Source organism: Salvelinus sp. IW2-2015, linkage group LG18 (genome assembly GCF_002910315.2).
Source record: "Salvelinus sp. IW2-2015 linkage group LG18, ASM291031v2, whole genome shotgun sequence".
Classification (NCBI taxonomy): Eukaryota; Metazoa; Chordata; class Actinopteri; order Salmoniformes; family Salmonidae; genus Salvelinus; species Salvelinus sp. IW2-2015.
In genome coordinates this window covers 40739963-40760848 of record NC_036858.1, presented here as the reverse complement: position 1 = coordinate 40760848, position 20886 = coordinate 40739963, and the positions used below count along the sequence as shown (strand labels likewise).

Below are 20886 nucleotides of genomic sequence, written 5' to 3'. Positions count from 1 at the left end.
GTTTTTACACTGCTGCTACTCGCTGTTTATTATCTATGCATAGTCACTTCATCCCTACCTACATGTACAAATTACCTCAACTAACCTGTACCCCTGCACACTGACTCGGTACCGCTACCCCCTGTATATAGCCTCGTTATTGTTATGCTACTGTGTTACTTTTTAATATTTTTGTATTTTATTTTTTACTTTAGTTTATTTGGTAAATATTTTCTTAACTCTTCTTGAACAGCACTGTTGGTTAAGGGCTTGTAAGTAAGCATTTCACGGTAAGGTTTACACTTGTTGTATTCGGTGCATGTGACAAATAAAGTTTGATTTGATGTGGGCACACGTGTGTGAGCACGCCAAGGYTGACCTTTTTCTATCAAACCACAACAGTGTGTCCCCAGGCGCAGGGCGAGGAGGACAGCASGATTGCTCCTTGTGTGTGTCTGTTTGGCAGGCAGCAGGGCCCTGAGAGAGACGGGCCTAAACACATACAGCACACTGGGCTTGGCCACCACATACAGAGTACATCACAGGCTCACTGTGTAGTATTTACTGAGTACTCCTCTACAAAATGTTTAACTCACAACACTAGGGAGCTAATCCAAAACAATATATCCCCCAGACAGACAGAGCTAGGCTATATCAGGAATAGTAATCACTGCAGTGACCTTGGGGTTGTCCCGACCACTCGCTGTAAAACAGCTGATTAGAGAGGGCCAGGCCTGTTCCTCCAATCAACAGCCTACTGTCTACTTTCAGATTCTACTGTGGGCCAACAGACACAGCTACCACAGCCTTCAGAGCTCCTCAGCTAAACCCATGACCACTCTGGGTTATCCTTAAGATATGGTAGAGAGAAAATGTAAAGGGTTGATGATTTTTAAAATGATGGGGCCAGTTGGAGAGGATAGAAAGTACTGGGCGGTGAGATTGCATTGATATACTACATGACAAAGAAAGGGGTAATGTGCTTGCCAACTGTGGGGAAACAAAGGAGGTGACATAAGGAGGGCTTCACGAGTCCCAGAGGCTGTCCTCCACCCACAGGGGCCAAAGAAACCAATGGCTCTGCTCTCCTCTCTGGCCCCATGACGGCATGTAGCCTCATAATGTTTAATGTGGGCCAGCCCAGCCCATGCAGGCCCACTGCCGGCATATGATTCCCATTATCTCCATGTATCCCTGGGAGTCAGCGGAGCAGGACTGGGCCTCTTGATGTTAGAGGGGGCGGTGGAGCAGGACTGGGTCTCGTGAGACTAGAGGGGGTGGCGGAGCAGGACTGGGCCTCGTGAGGCTAGAGGGGGTGGCGGAGTCAGGACTGGCTCGTGAGGAGTCAGAGGCGGGTGGCGCTGGGCCTCGTGAGGCTAGAGGGGGTGGCAGAGCAGGACTGAGCCTCGTGAGGCTAGAGGGGGTGGCGGAACAGGACTGGGCTTCGTGGGGCTAGAGGGGGTGGCAGAGCAGGACTGGGCCTCGTGAGGCTAGAGGGGGTGGCAGAGCAGGACTGGGCCTCGTGAGTCTAGAGGGGGCATGTGTGTAGCCTAGGTGTCAACGAGGGGTCATGGGAGAGGGAAAACACAATGAGAATTACCTTCTGGAGCCATGTGATCCAATTCCACATGATGCAGAACTAGGACACCTTGGGACTTAGGAGGACTTATGTTGGTCACATTGTGCCTACTGGTCAATGCTCACATTTTATTTCAAGTATGGGTAGCTATAGCCCAATATGGTGACCGGAATATGGGRGAGTGGGTGTGTTGAAAGGAGTGGTTGTATGGAAAGTGAATCAGCTAATTGAGCAGACTTGTTGCCACTCAAGATCGTTTTGCGTGGCTGATTGGGCTGCACGACGAGTCAATTAGCCGGCGACCAGTGCTGTATTGACTTGCCTGTCAACCTGAAGTGCTTCCTACTCATGGGCTGCTGTATCATGGTCATGTCGCCGACGGTAACTAACTTGGCAATTTAGTTCTTCCCATTATTTTATTTACACTTTAGTCATTTAGTTGACGCTCTTATCCAGAGCGACTGGCCCAACGCTTTTAACCGCTAGGCTACCTGCCGCCTACCTATTTCAAGTAGGTTAGCAACCTACACAAGAAATAAATGATATTGATAACCATCTAGATGTCACCTTGATACATACAGTACGGTCTACTACTCAATGGGGATGGAATGAACGGCAACAACACCGGGACACAGTGCCCTTCGCACACGCTTGCCAAGCACTGCTATCTGACGACGGCGTGCAAAGTAGTTACCTAGTAGCCAATATCAGGGTGACTGTCACAGTAGGCACACGCATACAACGCATAAAGCTACAGTACACCCATCATCAGTACTTTCATTAACAAATAAACAGTCCGTTTCATAACTGGAATGTAACAATTATTTGTGCAAAACTAAGTGTGAAATACAACTCAGACTCATCCTCTGGCTTCAAAAAAGAAGTCCAAACTCTCACGGTATGGTAGCTCAATATACAGTAGGTGCATGGTAAGAAACAAAAAACCTCCAGCTTAATCAAACCGTTCGAACATATAGCAGAGTTCTTTCGACACACCCACTCCTTTCCTTTTGACATACCCACTCGCCCACACTCCGGTCGCCATATTAGGCACCAGCTACCCCCTTCTCCTTTATTCGCTTAATGAACTTGAGGAATCTCAAAACCCTAGTAGTTCTACATTGGCACATTTCTGTGGTACATCTTCAACTTACAGTTGCCTCGTGTAACATTTTAACCATGGTTCCATGCTTGTTAAATCATGTTTAATATCTGAGTAAATTATACTGCAGCAGATGGCAGAATCTTTGGCTCCAATTCAAGTTTAGGCCCAAAAAGGATCATATTAAATGTCAATAATAATTATATTTATATATCCCTAGAGGGAAAAAATCTAAATATGATCCAATTCCATAGGGGATGTACTGTACCTAACAGTAATTCTAACCAGATTTTTCTTCATTATAGAAGTTGGGTCTGGGCACAGGCCCCTTGGCTCTCAATGGTCGATTACAGAGAAGGATTTGAAAGGGCAGTACTGGTAATGGCACCATGCCCAGGCTGATTCTGCACAGGCACATGAATGGGCACCTGGGGTGACAATATGGGGCACTGTAAGGTTCTGTGGCACAGTGTTTAGTGTCCATCACTGATTGGATGTGGTTACGGTAAACTTGTGAGGAGTGCGTCTAGTGTCACAGCTTTGATCAGTTATGTTGAAATAAACAAACACATCGCATCAATGACTTGTGGTTGATGAGAGGGTGAGACAAAGAAAAATAACAAATAGATATATGTAATGCTCTAGGACCCTCAAACTCAACTCTGGACCTCAAAGCCAGTTTCACTGCATTTTTTCAATCAGGGATTTAGACCTGGGACACCAGGTGTGTGCAATTAATTATCAGGTAGAACAGAAAACCAGCTGGCTCCGGACCTCGTAAGGCAGGGATCATCAACTAGATTCAGCCGTGGGACGATTCTTTTCTTGAGCGGATTCTTTTCCATGACAAGGTCAGGGGGCTGGAATATAATTACAAATAATTTGTATACAGTAAATTGACCGCAATAAGCCCAAACAGATATCATATTTGACTAAAACATCATCATTTCAAACCTTGCTTACATTTGTATACGATCACATATCTTTCTATTGTGCGTGGGGAACAGATTTCCAAATAAAAATCTCTTGGAGCTGATTCGATGGTGTTTTTACAGTTTTTTATGTCCAACGATTTTTAAATTAAAATGTATATGTATATATTTTTTTGCTCATTACTTTGTGGGCCAAATAAAATCACCCGTGGGTCGCCAGTTGGGAACCCTGTCATAGGGTAAGAGTTGAGTATCCCCTGGGCTATGACAATGTTATCCTGTTCTTTGTTTTGTGTTATATGCGCAACCAAAGTATGGCTAGTAGGCTAGGTCTACTGTGGAGCCTAGGCCTAGTATGTTGAAGATTGTAAAATGTTTAACCATTTAAGAGGACCACAATGGAAACAAGTTTTCTAACTTTTTTGTGTCATCCTCGATGATTGTAAATGCATTATCCACATGTGTGGTTGTATTGTGTTTTAAAATCTCTCTCTCTCTCTCTCTCTCCATTATCTGCATACTCAAGTATTTCGGGAGATTTAATAAGATGGCATGCTTTTATTATGACAAAAGACACACTATTGACTATATTAGAGTTATAGTGGCTTAAAAGGTGTTACAAAAATTATTCTTCCTCATCAGGTGGTGTTTTCAGGCCCACTGGGAGAAAAGGAGAGCTACCATTCTCTTGTGAAAGTCTCAAGTAGCGTCTGTGTGGGCATGAAGAGTTAATGCTGGGTCAGCCCTTTCTCGTGTTGAGGATGAGGTCGTAAAACGGGTCTGGAGAGGTCACTGCATACCAAGCCGCCCTCCGACCATCAGCCCAGCACCCATTAGCTGGACACTTTGTCCCAAACACCACCCCATCATGCAACAGGAGCCTGGTGAGAACATAAACAAAGCAGCTCTCATTCCCTCAGCTTTTTACTTGACAACATCTGATTTGATGTGCAGTAACTGCGGTTGATTTTGGCCTTCCAAGTCAATTCTAAATTACATTTCTTTAACAACAGTGACCATGAGCTTCTACACAAATAAAAACTGTCTTTATCTCTATGAGCAGTTTTAAAGACCATTCATTTATTTTTCTCTGAAAGAAGAGCAGTGACCATGACAACCCAGTCCTGTGACAAACAGAAAAACAAAACAGAGAAGACACACCTTTCTTGAGAAAGGTTTCCAGGGCGCTGACATATCAAACAAACACACACACACGTAGGCATACACACACGTACACACTGGAGGTCTAAGTGTGTGTCGATTACAATACTGCTGCTTTGTTGCCATTTTAAAGCTAGCGACATACAGGGCTGGATTAATGCAGGGGCTTACCGGGACTGAAGCCCCTGGGCCCAGGGGCCTATGATTTCTTAATCACTCAACCACACAAATGCCCGGTCATTTCAGTCAGCTGTTTGTTCCACCCCCACCCCAAAAAAATCATGTTTACGGTTATTTTATCATCTATGTTGTAAATAGGAACTTGTTCTCAACTGGCCTACCTAGTTAAATAAAGGTGAAATAAATAAAAAACGTTGTTACACGGTTATATGGTAATTTTGTCAGTCCTAATGAGCAGTAATGATTATATGCTCTTCAAAGCTGATTTAGGACTTCTTCCTAAATCATCACTAATCTGTAGCACAAAACTGAACTGGGTAGGTCCAGGGGTTGGAGACCGTTATTAAGAAGGATTAGGCCAGGGGCCCCCCTTGGCCTCTGGAAAAACCATTGCATGCCAGCCAGGGCTCTCCACACATCAGGTATCCTACTAATTACCTCCTCTCTCACCCCCTCACCCCCGTCCCTCAGTATATGGTTTCTCCCATTACCCCTGACAGGCTGCTCTATGCACATTACATCAGGCCCTTATCCACCAGGGAAACGTTACATGAGAGCTTCCAGAGCAGACCATCATGATTAATCCACCTCACAGGAATCCATAAAGGCTAAGGAAGGGGACCACTCCTACAGTATGGTGTGTAAATAGGTGACGTTATACAGACAGTCACTTCCAATCCCATATTGCATGTCTTGGGTAGCTGTACCCTCCAAGCTAGTTACAGGGTAGTGCGGTCTGCACAACGCATCACTGGGGGCAAACTACCAGCCCTCCAGGACATCTACAGCACCCGATGTCACAGGAAGGCCAAAAAGATCATCAAGGACAACAACCACCCGAGCCACTGCCTGTTCACACCGCTACCATCCAGAAGGCGAGGTCAGTACAGGTGCATCAATGCTGGGACCGAGAGACTGAAAAACAGCTMATATCTCAAGGCCATCAGACTGCTAAACAGCCATCACTAACTCAGAGAGGCTGCTGCCTACATTGAGACCCAATCGCTGGCCACTTTAATAAATGGATCACTATCAACAATGCCACTTTAAATAATGTAAATAATAATAATATTTTACATTACTTATATCATATGTATATACTGTATTTTATACCATCTATTGCACCTTGCCTATGCCGCACGGCCACCGCTCATGCATATATTTAAATTGACATATTCTCATTCATCCCTTTAGATTTGTGTGTATAAGGTAGTTGTTGGGGAATTGTTAGATTACTTGTTAGATATTWCTGCACTGTCGGAACTAGAAGCAGAAGCATTTTGCTACACTCGCATTAACATCTGCATGTGACCAATAAAATTTGATTTGACAACACTGCAGGTCTCGTATGGGGGAGCATACTCGATGAATGGTGTGGGAATTGGGGAGTGTTGGGGTGGAGGGTGACGGGCAATTATGGGCATTCCATTGAGTCAAGACATCCACTCATTCATGAGAAAGGTGAGCCTTACCCATTCAACCAAACATCCATCTGTTACTTTCTTGGCAACTGTCTTGAGAGCTGTGTGTGTGTGTTTGTATGTATTAATGTGTATGTGTGTGAGTGTGGGTGGGTGGATGGATCCAGGGTTGGAAAAAAACGGGTCAATGTCTGTGCCCATGACTATATATATGAATGGACAAATCCATCGGTAACGTGATAGCATTCATTCCTATGTGAAAACCCATTAGCGTATTTGAAGCCAAGGAAGTCGGATAAGATGGCCTCTCATGTGGGAGATTTATGTAGACATAACATGCACAGTTTGAGCTACACCAGGAGAAGACGTTGCAGGCTAGCTTAGTGCTGCCCCCTCTCATTGAGTATCTGAAGTTGGAGGCCGACCGGGGTACCGCAGGCTGCCATTCGCTACTTATCCTTATAACGTCTTCTGTGTGCAATTTTWAAATAATCGGTTCAAGGACATTCCTCTGGTGTAATAGAAGCAATTATTGGTACCATGACTGTCTTGAAAATGTTTATTTATTTTCACGAAGATTGACTACAAAGATTGCCATTTTCCCTTTAGGGGGAATCCTTTTTTCTACAAACAATACCTGCGGTACAGCGGTCGGCCTCGAACTTCCGTGGCTTTAATGAGAGACATTATCGTTCACATAATGTAAAAGATGAAGATGTAGTGCAAAGAGATTGCCAATACACACCAACCCTACTTTAGCTACCATTATGAACACAACTGAGATGGAAGAGACATGATTTCCTTTAGCTCATTAATCTTCACAATTATGTGAGGCTAAACTTATTGGCAGAGAAACTGTGAAATACAATGGCAAATACTGTGAAAAACTGTAAAGTGCAGGAAGGCCACTGCTTCAGCCCTAGCATGGAAAACAAGTTCTGCTTCCTAATACGTTGAATTATGTCGTTTGCACCATACATCATTCGGAAACTTTCTATTTCTTTTCTAGGGGTATATAATTGAGGGATTACATTTTAGACAGAATCAACAGAAAGTCTAACCAAACCTTAAATGACTCAGACAGGAAATATGCAGTGTTGTTAAGAAGGAGGAAAGGAGAAGGTGGAAAATAAACAGAAGAATGAGTGTTTCGTCATTCATAATAGAAGTCTTACGATAGTGAATAACAAAAGAAAGCAAATCATGAGGTTACTTCAGATGTCGATAGGGAATTCAGGGTGTATGATTTAGGGGTGGCTGCCCGTGACACACACACACACACACACACACACACACACACACACACACACACACACACCACACACACACACACACACACACACACACACACACACACACACACACACACACACACACCACACACACACACACACACACACACAAATCATCCAGACACTAGCTCTGTGGTTTAACTTTGACAAAAAAAGTAATACAAGCACCTCTCATCTCAAGATAAAAACAGGAGCCTAAGATTAAGTCAGGGGCGGATTGGCCATCTGGCAATTCTGGCAAATGCCAGACGGGCTGAACCATTTTTTAGTTGGGTTGGCTGGCCGAAATTGACACACACACAGGCCCATAGGCCTGCTAAGATTTTTTAAATAAATATGACATTAAGCTATTTCTCTGTTATACTAATCTATAATGAGCCTTTGGCTGATCAGTGGGCAACGGCCGGCCCCCTACCAAAATGGACCGGTCTGGTTTTCTGATAGGCTGAGGTCCTGCTCCGACTTGTTATCAGTTCGACAGCCAATATATATTTCTTTACCTTTATTTAACTAGGCAAGTCAGTGAAGAACAAATTCTTATTTCCAATGATGGCCTACCCCGGCCAAACCCGAACCCAGACGACGCTGGGCCAATTGTGCGCCACCCTATGGGACTCCCAATCACAACCAGTTGTGATACAGCCTGGAATCGAACCAGGGTCTGTAGTGACACCACTAGCATTGAGATGTGGTGCCTTAGATCACTGCGCCACTTGGGAGTCCCCAAAGATCATGGATTTTTCCAAACAGTAAGGTGCATTATTCTCATGATTCCTGTTTTGCTGGGCCATGCTGCTGTGATGAGCGAACCACTCTCCTCTCCCCCCATGCTCTTGAGAGAAAAATGCATTCTGATCGTATAACATTTCAAAATGCAATTGCGGGAAAAACACAGATTTGGAAGTGTGTCCCCTTGTCCCTGTCGGAGAGAGGAAGGTCTCAACTCTGTGTAGGTATCAGAGAGCTGTCTGCTGATAGAATGCCAGATCGTGAATTCTCATCCGAGTGGAGAAGTATAACTGAAGCACAAAATTCCTTGTGTTTTTTCTCCTCTCCATTCCCCCATCTTCTCTGAGCAGGAAGGCCCGTTGCCCTAGCGACTCCAGACTCCACACAGACACAGTGTTTACACATGCTGCTCCAGAGCCAGTACTATTCTTCCTTCAGACAAGCTTGCATGAAAACTTTGTTCATTTGCACAATGTCTGTCGTTCACATTCACTTGTAAATGTCCAAACTCACCACAAATTACATTTGGTAGCTCCTACCTACAGTACCAGTCAAAAGTTTGGACACACCTACTCATGCAAGGGTTTTTTCTTTATTTGTACTATTGTAGAATAATAGAATAATTCTACATTGTAGAATAATAGTAAAGACATCAAAACTATGAAAAAACACATATGAAATCATGCAGTAACCAAAAAAAGTGTTAAACAAATCAAAATATATTTTATATTTGAGATTCTTCAAAGAAGCCATCCTTTGCCTTGATGACAGCTTTGCACACTCTTGGCATAACTCAACCAGCTTCATGAGGTTGTCACCTGGAATGCATGAAAATGAACAGGTGTGCCTTGTTAAAAGTTAATTTGTGGAATTTCTTTCCTTCTTAATGCGTTTGAGCCAATCAGTTGTGTTGTGACTAGGTTGGGGTGGTATACAGAAGATAGCCCTGTTTGGTAAAAGACCAAGTCCATATCATGGCAAGAACAGCTCAAATAAGAAAAGAAAAACGACAGTCCATCATTACTTTAACACATGAAGGTCAGTCAATACAGAACATTTCAAGAACTTTGAAAGTTTCTTCAATTGCAGTCGCAAAAACCATCAAGCGCTATGATGAAACTGGCTCTCATGAGGACCGCCACAGGAAAGGAAGACTCAGAGTTACCTCTGCTTCAGAGGATAAGTTCATTAGAGTTAGCAGCCTCAGAAATTGCAGCCCAAATAAATGCTTCACAGAGTTCAAGTAACAGACACATCTCAACACCAACTGTTCAGAGGAGACTGAGTGAATCAGGCCTTCATGGTCGAATTTCGGCAAAGAATCCAATTATGAAAGGACACCAATAATAAGAAGAGACTTGCTTGGGCCAAGAAACATGAGCAATGGACGTTAGACTGGTGGAAACCTGTCCTTTGGTCTGATTTGAAATGTTTGGTTCCATCCGCCGTGTCTTTGTGAGACGCAGAGTAGGTGAACGGGTGATCTCTGCATGTGTGGTTCCCACCGTGAAGCATGGAGGAGGAGGTGTGATGGTGCTTGCTGGTGACACTGTCTGTGATTTATTTAGAATTCAAGGCACACTTAACCAGCATGGTTACCAAGGCAATCAACTGACCTCAACCCAATTGAGATGGTATGGGATGATTTGGACCACATAGTGAAGGAAAAGCAACCAACAAGTGCTTTTCCTTCAAGACTGTTGGAAAAGCATTCCAGGTGAAGCTGGTTGAGAGAATTCCAAGAGTGTGCAAAGCTGTCATCAAGGCAAAGGGTGGCTAGTAACACTTTTTTGGTTACTACATAATTCCATGTGTGTTATTTCATAGTTTTGATGTCGTCACTATTATTTTACAATGTAGAACATAGTAAAAAGAAAGAAAAAACCCTGGAATGAGTAGGCGTGTCCAAACTTTTGACTGGTACTGTATATATGTATAACTTTATGAGTTGGATTTCCTGTCTTTACAATTAGTTTATTTGGTTTGCGCTCATTAGCATATTTAGCTAGCAGCCTCCTAGGAAATTCAGTATTACTTGTGCAAATATTTTAGCATTCTTTGGCATCCCTTTGTGTACTAAGCCAGTAATACCATAAATCACGGAATGACAGAAGGACGGTATGACGATATGAAAATCTGGATACCGCCCAACCCTAAAAAAAATATTTTGCGGGGTGGGGGGGGGATTATCGAGTTGGTGGCATGCACAGTGATGTGGGCCGGTGTGTACAAAATGCCAGGGCCAGGGCGGAATTCTTGTCCCAGTCCGTCCCTAAAGAATGCAGTGCAAGAACAACACTGGAAACTTTACACCATGCAGACAGGAGTTCTCTTTCAGCCAAAGTCAATGTATGGGATGTCAACATACACACTTTTTGGGGATGCGCATTCATTGAAAGTCTAGACAGAAACACTGTCATTCATCTCTTTCAGGTTCGGTCCACAAGGAAATATAACTACATTGAACCCTGACTTATTGAACCCAACAGTCTTCAGTAGTCTCCTTTCTTTGTCCATCTCAACATAAGGCTTCTCATCAGGCCTCTCACCAATCAGTGGTAATGATGAAAATTCAAAGAAGCCATTTAAAACTAGTGATGAGACACATAAACAAAAAGATGTGGCGATGTGCCTCAGGGCTTTAAAAAAAACGCTTCCCTTACGAAAATGCTGTTCAACTGAAACCACATCTTGTCATTGACAGGGGGTTGGGGAGGGTTGTTCTGGTGTATGCCAGAATGGCTACTTTTTTCTCACCAGCCGGTCTCAGACTCTGTGGGTATTTGAGATGCAACATTTACAAATGCATCATGTAAATGACATAAACTCAGCAAAAAAAGAAATGTCACCTTTTCAAGACCTTCTTAAAAATCCAAATAACTTCACAGATCTTCAGTGTAAAGGGTTTAAACACTGTTTCCCATGCTTGTTCAATGAACCATAAACAATTAATGAACATGCACCTGTGGAACGGTCGTTAAGACACTAACAGCTTACAGACAGTAGGCAATTAAGGTCACAGTTAGGACACTAAAGAGGCCTTTCTACTGACTCTGAAAAACACCAAAAGAAAGATGCCCAGGGTCCCTGCTCATCTGRGTGAACGTGCCTTAAAGCATGCTGCAAGGAGGCATGAGGACTGCAGATGTGGCCAGGGCAATAAATGGCAATGTCCGTACTGTGAGACGCCTAAGACAGCGCTACAGGGAGACAGGACGGACAGCTGATCGTCCTCGCAGTGGCAGACCACGTGTAACAACACCTGCACAGGATCGGTACATCCGAACATCACACCTCCGGGACAGGTACAGGATGTCAACAACAACTGCCCGAGTTACACCAGGAACGCACAATCCCTCCATCAGTGCTCAGACTGTCCACAATAGGCTGAGAGAGGCTGGCCTGAGGGCTTGTAGGCCTGTTGCAAGGCAGGTCCTCAATAGACATCAACGGCAACAAAGTCGCCTATGGGCACAAACCCACCGTCGCTGGACCAGACAGGACTGGCAAAAAGTGCTCTTCACTGACGAGTCACGGTTTTGTCTCACCAGGGGTGATGGTCGGATTCGCGTTTATCGTCGAAGCAATGAGCATTACACCAAGGCCTGTACTCTGGAGTGCAGGCAATCTCTACGCTGTGCGTTACAGGGAAGACATCCTCCTCCCTCATGTGGTACCCTTCCTGCAGGCTCATCCTGACATGATCCTCCAGCATGACATTGCCACCAGCCATACTGCTCATTCTGTGTGTGATTTCCTGCAAGACAGGAATGTCAGTGTTCTGCCATTGCCAGCAAAGAGCCCGGATCTCAATCCCATTGAGCACGTCTGGGACCTGTTGGATCGGAGGGTGAGGGCTAGGGCCATTCCCCCCAGAAATGTCCGGGAACTTGCACGTGCCTTGATGGAAGAGTGGGGTAACATCTCACAGCAAGAACTGGCAAATCTGGTGCAGTCCATGAGGAGGAGATGCACTGCAGTACTTAATGCAGCTGGTGGCCACACCAGCTACTAACTGTTACTTTTGATTTTGACCCCCCCTTTGTTCAGGGAGACATTATTCAATTTCTGTTAGTCACATGTCTGTGGAACTTGTTCAGTTTATGTRTCAGTTGTTGAATCTTGTTATGTTCATACAAATATTAACACATGTTAAGTTTGCTGAAAATAAACGCAAATGACAGTGAGAGGACGTGAGTTTATATACACACAGAAACGAGAGGGGAACTGGTGAACATTACTATTTGTTTGAACTCAGCTCACAGACTTTGACGTTGTGGGCGAAGCAGAGCCGTTATGACTGAAGGTCACACAGATAGAGTTAAAAGGTTGTRGTTAAAATTAAATGTGTGCAACACAGAGGCACAGACAGGCATGGCTAACAATCCTTTTTTCTGGAGGCTTTGCATAATGCCTTGGGCCAAGGAACCACAGAAAGAAAGAGGGGGAGAGAGATAAAGTGAGAGAGTGAGAGGGTTACAGAGAGAGGGAGAGAATGGAACAGTGCCTTGCTCACAGGCACGCAGCTGCCCACTCAGAGAATGGAGGGCCTCACACACAAAAGTCTTGCAAATGTGTGCGTCTTAAGCACACACAGGAGCATAGAGTGATCCCCTTTAAAAACCTACTTGGTTTAATTACCTCCATAAATTACTACAGCTATCCCATGTCCAAAACAAGTCCCTCTTGTCTGCCTACCGCCTGTCTAGCTATCTGAGACAACCCTGTTCAACTTGACTGTGTTTCACATGCAGATTCCAGCATAGGCCTTTCAGGTTTTACTGTGCTAAAAGGAAGAAATTGAATCAAGGACACCCATTTTTAACACGGCAGTGGATAGTTWGGGAGATCATGCTTGTCATGCAAATCTACTTTGCAGGGCCATGCGCAGACCTTTCAGAGGGCAGGTGCTCAAGCAAAAAAATGTAAATACATATCTCGAAATTCATATTGACTAATGACAAATTGTAAGTAAGCTAGTTACGGTGCCACCTAAAGACATGATTGACATTGGGAAAAGAGGGTGGGCTATCAACTGATCATTAATGTTGATGATAGATTTTTTTGATGATTGTGATTTATCTTCAAGGCTCTTAAATAATAACTTAATGATATATATTTTTATTTGTTTAACCTTTATTTAGCCAGGCAAGTTAAGAACAKATTCTTATATACAATGACGGCCTACTGGGGAACAGTGGGTTAACTGCCTTGTTCAGGGGCAGAACGACAGATTTTTACCTTGTCAGTTTGGGGATTCGATCCAGCAACCTTTCGGTTACTGGCCCAACACTCTAACCACTAGGAATATTCATATTATTCTATATGGCTGGCTGGCTAGTGGCTTGTGTGGATATTTTAAGTTATAATGATTAGCTAGAGTCTAGACTACCTGTGTTGCTGTTGTTGACTGAGTTGGGTTGCTGTTGCCGGGTGGAGTTGGGTCGGCGCTAGGGTTGTTGATGCAGCCTCTCCTCTCTGTCTTTCTGCCACGCCTATCAGCCAACCAGACTGAATATTAATGATGTAAATAATATGTTATCAAGTGTTATTAAAATGTTATGCTGCTGTGGGAGTACTGTTGATATTTAAATTAGGTAGCTAGCTACACACAGTTAACCAGTGACCACATCGCAAGCCTTGCATGTTTGGATACCGGGCGTGCGCAATCTCTGTAGCCTACAGGGCAGACTGGGAAAAAGGTTTGAGCTCTGTACATGGCAGACCAACAGGCGCAATCTAGAAGAAAAAGAAACGCACACCTATTTAGGCGAGGTGCTGGCTAGCGGAGTAAAAAAAAAAAAAAAAAAACGTGAATTAAAAGTACATATCTCAGAGCATCGTAGCACCATTAGGTGCCAAAACTTGACCTACCCAGTTGCGGCCCACTTTTTGGAGGCAGGCCACTCGATTTCYTCTCTGCGTTATATTGGCATCGAACATGTCACCCTCCCTAGGAGAGGGTGTGACCTTGATAATTTATTGTTAAAACGAGAGGCTGCTTGGATCTTTAACTTAAAGACCCTTGCTCCCTTCGTTCTTAACGTGGACTTTGATCTGAAGCCATTCTTGTGATTGTTGTGATTGTTGTGACTTTGCCATTGTGGTTGTTTGTAGGCTTGTGTGGTCTTAAGTGAGTCTATGATCGTATGCTATCCATTTGTATTTATTGTATGCTGCTCTTTCTATGCCATTTTAATATTTGAGAAATTAACCAATGATATTAGGTCACTCTTGGCCATGATTACAGACACCTGTGTGTCTTGACACTATATATAAACGAGTCATCCCGCAGTGTCTGTGATTGTACCCTGATGAAGACAGCTTGCCTGTCGAAACGTTGGTAAATTAAATATTTTTTGCATCTGAGCTCCTAGAGTGTGCGGCTCTCCTTTATTTTTAAGACCAACAGGCGCAACCAACGGATGGGGTGGCGAACTTGACGACGTCTTGGAAATGTCACGACGACTTGCGGGCAATAGGTTCAGAACAGTAACAACAAAATGTTATTATATATACACTGTATATATATACCACCACCCAAAAGGGCAAAGGGGCATGTACAGGGCACAGGTTGACTTATCTGCACATGTGCATGCTTCATGGCAGAAACATAGAAAGAGAGTCCTTAAATGAGGCCTACTCAGCAAGATTGTAAACAAACCAAGTTGTACTTTACCCTGAAAGTGCATAAAACTAAATTAGACACAGCACAGTTGTTTGATAACAGATTGTCTGGAAAGGTTTGAGGAAGTGTTGTGGCAATTCTTACACAGGTACAGCAGTTGTCTTATGTACGGCTATACACAGAGAAGTTATATTTGCATGATTTAGCATAATGAATTCATCCRTACCGTTTTGTTTAATTCATGTGACCGACCAATACTGGTTCATAACATGTGACAGACCAATACCTCACGAGGCTTCTTCTCTCTAAGCTGAGACCTTGAAACTGAGATATCTTTCGTTCTCAAAACAAAGGTCTGGGCGTACTGCCAAATTGCAGCTACTGATAGTGAGGATTCAATCAGTCAGTCACTTGCATTAGCAAAGAAAACGGTTACTATAAAAGCACATGAATAGAACACAGAAATGTGTTATTAGAAAAGCAGAAACATTAAAAATGTCCAGCAAAGAAGGTATGATCTTCAATCATTGTGAAACTAAACAATGCTGAGTATCACAGCTTTCTTTGGCAATCACAAGCAAGTCAAAGCTTAGTTATCATAACTGTGTTTACCACCATAGCTAAGAAGTATGAACCAACACACAATAAACTGTTGTCCTGAACAAACAGCCCCTAGACTGTCTCAGACACACACAGGGCTGGTGGCATACCCATATCAACATCCCCTTTTCATTTAGATACTAGAGCTGGGCATCTGAGTCAATCTAAGCCTGACTTTGCACCTAGTTTGCCAGTTGAACTGAAATTAGTTTTCAAGTGAACGAGTAAATTCCCTCCTGGCTGCACGTAAGAAGGGGAAATGTCAACTATGTACATGGGGCATTCACTAAAACCAGTATTTTTGCCAATAACCACCGTAGTAAACCTAGAGAGAACCAAGACATATACAAACACATAGGCATACATTCTTTCAGGCTGTCCTAGTAAGGTGAGAACAGATACACAGTTATACTGTAAGCATTCTATGGAATTTCAGGCCATCCTGATACTAAACCAGTCCTGCCTGGTATTTAGTGCCTGATGTCTGCAAATATCAACTATCTCTCCCTCAACATAACCAGAGGGGAAAAAACAAATACTCTTAACAATAACTTCCCTAGTCCCAAAGGAAACGACCCTGACAAACCCATAGTCAAAGTGTACCATTGTCAGTTGTACTTTAATTCAGTGTACCCAAACATTCTGTAGCCCCCCCAATTACATTACACACTCCAACCATGATCCAAAATAAGACTCCAAAAACAATGCAATCTAACAATACAGCAACACTTTGATTGTTTTGTTTAGAGAGTAGAGGAGAAGTTTGATTGTCTGAACACATGGAATTGAATGACCACACCATTCAGAACAACTTTGTTCAAGTTGCATTTGAAGCGCTTTCTGAAAAGTCTAGGGGTTGCATTCCATTCAGCAACAAAAACAAAGAACAAAGTGATTCATATCAAGATATACCCGCTGCACCCATCCTCTGCTAAACCACGAACGAGAAGACTGAAATATACTGTTGAGTGTGTGTGTGTGTGTGTGTGTGTGTGTGTGTGTGTGTGTGTGTGTGTGTGTGTGTGTGTGTGTGTGTGTGTGTGTGTGTGTGTGTGTGTGTGTGTGTGTGTGTGTATGTGTGATAACTCATGGAACACCACAAACGACTATCAATCTCTTTTCAGATCGCGGTGCGGAGTGTGTCAATAAAATGTTATAAGAAAGCCACATTACCCTCGTCTTGCAGTTCCTGAAAACAGACATGGGTTATAGGCACAAAACATGACATGAAGGTGGAAATTAGGTGTGAAATGGAAGCTAAAAGTCTACATTTCTGGGAAATTAAGGAATATATARATTTTTCAACCATTTTCCATCCTAAAAATTAGGAATAAGCAAAGGCTTTGATTCCTGGTCACACAGATGGAAAAGGGGTCTTAACATCTACTAGAAGTCTAAAAGTCTTACAAGGTATTAGAGATACATCAAAAAAACAATAATGATGAAGTGAAGACCAATGCCAACTAAAATCAACATAGTTTAGCAAAAACGATTTGCCTTCTGTAGGTTAAAGAAATACTGCCTAGTGTCTTGTCATTGTGTTACCAAAAAACCCACATATTTTATCTCACTCATGAAGAGTGGAGGATTTTGATGGTTCACAGAAGTAATAATTAAAGGTAGACCTACCATTTAGTTATAGTGCTTTTACTGACAACAATTTTGTTTATGAATTATTAAGTGATTACAACGCGTCACTCTGTTACCAAATCGGTAAAAGAGTAACCATAAAATCTGTAACAGAATTGGCCACAATGGGAAGTCATATAAGTCACAAACCAAAGTTGCAGTAGAGCACAGTACAGTAGAGCACATTAGAGTATAATTAATTACAGTAGAGTTCAGTACAGTAGAGCACACACGAGTGATGTAATATACTCTAATGGACTGTACTCTACTTTATCTCTTCTCGCTTTAAATGCAACTTGGACAAAGTTGGTCTGAATGGTGTGCTCATTCAGTTTCAATACTCTATACTCTACTTTATTTTCTTTACTGTACCACCCTCTGCGGGGTCACAAACATCTGTTTTAAAGGGGAAATGGAAAGAGAGCCTGTTATGCGACTTCCGCTTTTGGACGTTAACAAGGCGACCGCGACACTCCATCTTAACTCCTCCTCCACATTTGCTGGATTGGCTGTGATGTCCAAACTTGTAAGTGGCTCATTAGAATTATAGCCAGTGTGTAGCACAATACCCAAACATGCATATGTYACAGTTTAACTTTAGACCGTCCCCTCGCCCCGACCCGGGCGCGAACCAGGGACCCTCTGCACACATCAACAACGGTCGCCCACGAAGCATCGTTACCCATCGCTCCACAAAGGCCGCGGCCCTTGCAGAGCAAGGGGAACCACTACTTCAGGGTCTCAAAGCGAGTGACGTCACCAATTGAAACGCTATTAGCGCGCAGCACCGCTAACTAACTAGCCATTTCACATCCGTTACACATAGGAGGATATTAAATTTTTCTAGCTTTGTGTACTTATTCAGGATACATCACCATGAAAAGAATGACATTGATAATTATGCATTTCTGTACATTACAGATCAAGGACCCATGATGTTATTCTGTTACGGTCATTCTGTTGATCCACTTCACTTACTGTAGTTAAATAACCAAAATAGTTTTGTGTCAAACTCAAGTTGTCATATCATAGCTGATACCCCATTCTTTCTCAGACATCTTTGAATCTCAATTCAAAGTAGATATTTCACAGTTTTTGGAAAATGTGGTCACATAAAAAAATGAGGAAGATATTACTGTCATTCTGTTACCAAACTTTGCATCTGCACTGTTCTTCAAGTAAATGTGTTTTTGTAAAATTTTTAGTGGCAATTTTTAAAAGTGGACTTCTGCATATACACTGAGTGTACAAAACATTAAGAACACCTTCCTAATATTGAGTTACACCCCTCACACACGTCTTTTGCGCTAAGAAAAGCCTAAATTCCTCYGAGGATGGACTCTACAAGGTGTCGAAAGCGTTCCACAGGGATGCTGGCCCATGTTGACTCCAATCCTCACAGCAGTTGTGTCAAGTTGGATGAATGTCCTTTGGGTGGTGGACCATCCATGATACACACAGGAAACTGTTGAGTATGAAACAAACAGCAGCGTTGCAGTTCTTGACACAAACCGGTGCGCCTGGCACCTACTTCCATACCCTGTTCAAAGGCACTTCAATATTTTGTCTTGCCCATTCACCCTCTGAATGGAGCACACATAACCCATGTCTCAATTGTCTCAAGGCTTAAAAATCCTTCTTTAACTTGTCCCCGCCCCTTCAGCTACACTGTTTGAAGTGGATTTAACAATTTACATCAATAAGGGATAATAGCTTTCACTTGGATTCACCTGCTCAGTCTATGTCATGGAAAGAGCAGGTATTCATTTTTTAAAAAGTAACCTTTATTTAACTAAGCAAATCAGTTAAGAACAACTTCTTATTTACAATGACGACCTACCCCTGGCCAAACTCGGATGACGCTTGGCCAGGTGATGTGATACAGCGTTGATTCGAACTCGGGACTGTAGTAACGCCTCTTGCACTGAGATGCAGTGTCTTAGACCGCTGCACCACTCGGGAACATTCATCATGTTTTGTACACTCAGTGTAGGTGTATTGTTTGTTAAACTTAGCAATCAATGGTTTTTACTTCGCATACATTTTAAAGTGAAAAAGTGAGTCTCAGTATCACTCTGTTACTGTGGAATTGCCCAAATCCCTATGTGCCTGCACAACCATAATAATAGCATATCCAGCTCTACAATTCCCCCTCTGGATATTTGAGGGTATGCAAGCATGGTGAGAGGTAGCCTAGTGAGGGTGCCTAGGCTAGGTGAGAGGAGGGGGAGAGAAAAAAGTAGTACTTCACAAGAGTGAGTGCGGGTTGGAAGGGGCGAGAGGGGGTTGAGTTGAGTCAAGTACAGACAACCGAACCGCGTTACAGAGCTGGAGCCTTGAATACAGTAAGGCTTTTGTCCCAGTGGCCCAAGCACTGCGCACAAAGCAAATTATCTATCAATCAACTCCTCTCTATTTTCCTATACGACTACGCGCTGTTCTACTACTGTGGAGTCATGCGCATCAGGCAGCTAGAAAGCAAGCAAGTTGATTTGCACAGAATCGCAACACGGTATTTGCCTTGTTCCTCAATGACATTGTGCAGTTGCCTATTTTAGTATAAATAAAACAAGATAATCATAATTTCCCAAACACTTGCTATTATGAAAGCATGGATAACAAGCAAGCAACACTTCCAAGTTATTTGACAATATTTGACTTTCTCTAGCCATAGGTTAGCCTAAGAACAATATTGTATGCTTCTTTGAACTTAGTGCATGTTAGTTAGCAACGGAAAACATATCAAGCAAACTTCAGCAATCAATAAACTATTTTGGGCAACAAAGACACCCAAAAGAGGATGAACATACAATGTCATAAGTAAAGATGATACCGGGATGGATGCCTTACTACCTGGCCAGCTGAGAGTCTGTCGAGGTTAAGTCATCTTCGATTTCCGCAACAAAGGACCTGCAAAGTATGTGGGTCCTCATTCACACTGCTGCCGCCACAGCGACGTCGCCAGTGTGGGACTGAGCAACTGCATGAAACTCCGTACTCGCTAGCTAGAAGGCTGTAACAAAATCCTCGTTCAGCGAAACCATTTCTCACGCGGGGAGGGGGGGGTAAGCAATTTTTGGTTCCAATTTAGCTTAACCATGCTTATATTGAGAATATTTAATATATTCGGTATGTTATGTTTTTTGCCATTCATTACACATTGTTTACTTCTAGTTCAATAGAAACGACATCATTTTACTCTCCCCCTCCGTATTGGTATCGTCTACTCGTGTGTCCTTTTCCCCCACAAACTATTCTGAATTTACAACTCCGTAGTAACACTGTAACAGTAACTAGTTCACTTGGCTTCATGCCCATAGGTGGCAAAGGGGCACTTGCCCCCTCAGATTTGTCATGTAAAAAAAACACATAATGTAGTTGTTGTTTCTCTATAATACTACTAACCACCTAGCAATTTTATGATGTTGATTTAGCTAGCGCATATACAGTAGTTATGAGGTTGGAAGATTGGGAACCTAACTACCAAGAAGCCATATCAATTAAGTTAGAGTAGCTTTCTTGTCTATCTTAGCTGGCATGCCTGATGGCAAGGTTTAGAATATAAATAACTAAATGCACTTAAGACACATTCCTTTCAATCTTTTACCCTGTCTTTAGCAGAGATGCAGAGAATAATATTTACACTGAACAAAA

At 42.9% G+C, this 20886-nt stretch overlaps 1 protein-coding gene across 2 annotated transcripts in view; it reads right to left on the bottom strand.

Annotated features, from left to right (window-relative positions):
• LOC111977702 (protein FAM53B) overlaps positions 1–20225 on the bottom strand; it is a 48314-nt gene extending 28089 nt beyond the window's left edge. The window contains exon 1 of one of the 2 annotated variants that reach the window (XM_024007253.2): positions 20043–20225. The gene's annotated coding sequence lies outside the window, so the exon portion shown is untranslated. The remainder of the gene's footprint in view (positions 1–20042) is intronic. The other variant, XM_024007252.2, reaches the window with a different exon arrangement.
• Positions 20226–20886: the final 661 nt, after the last annotated feature.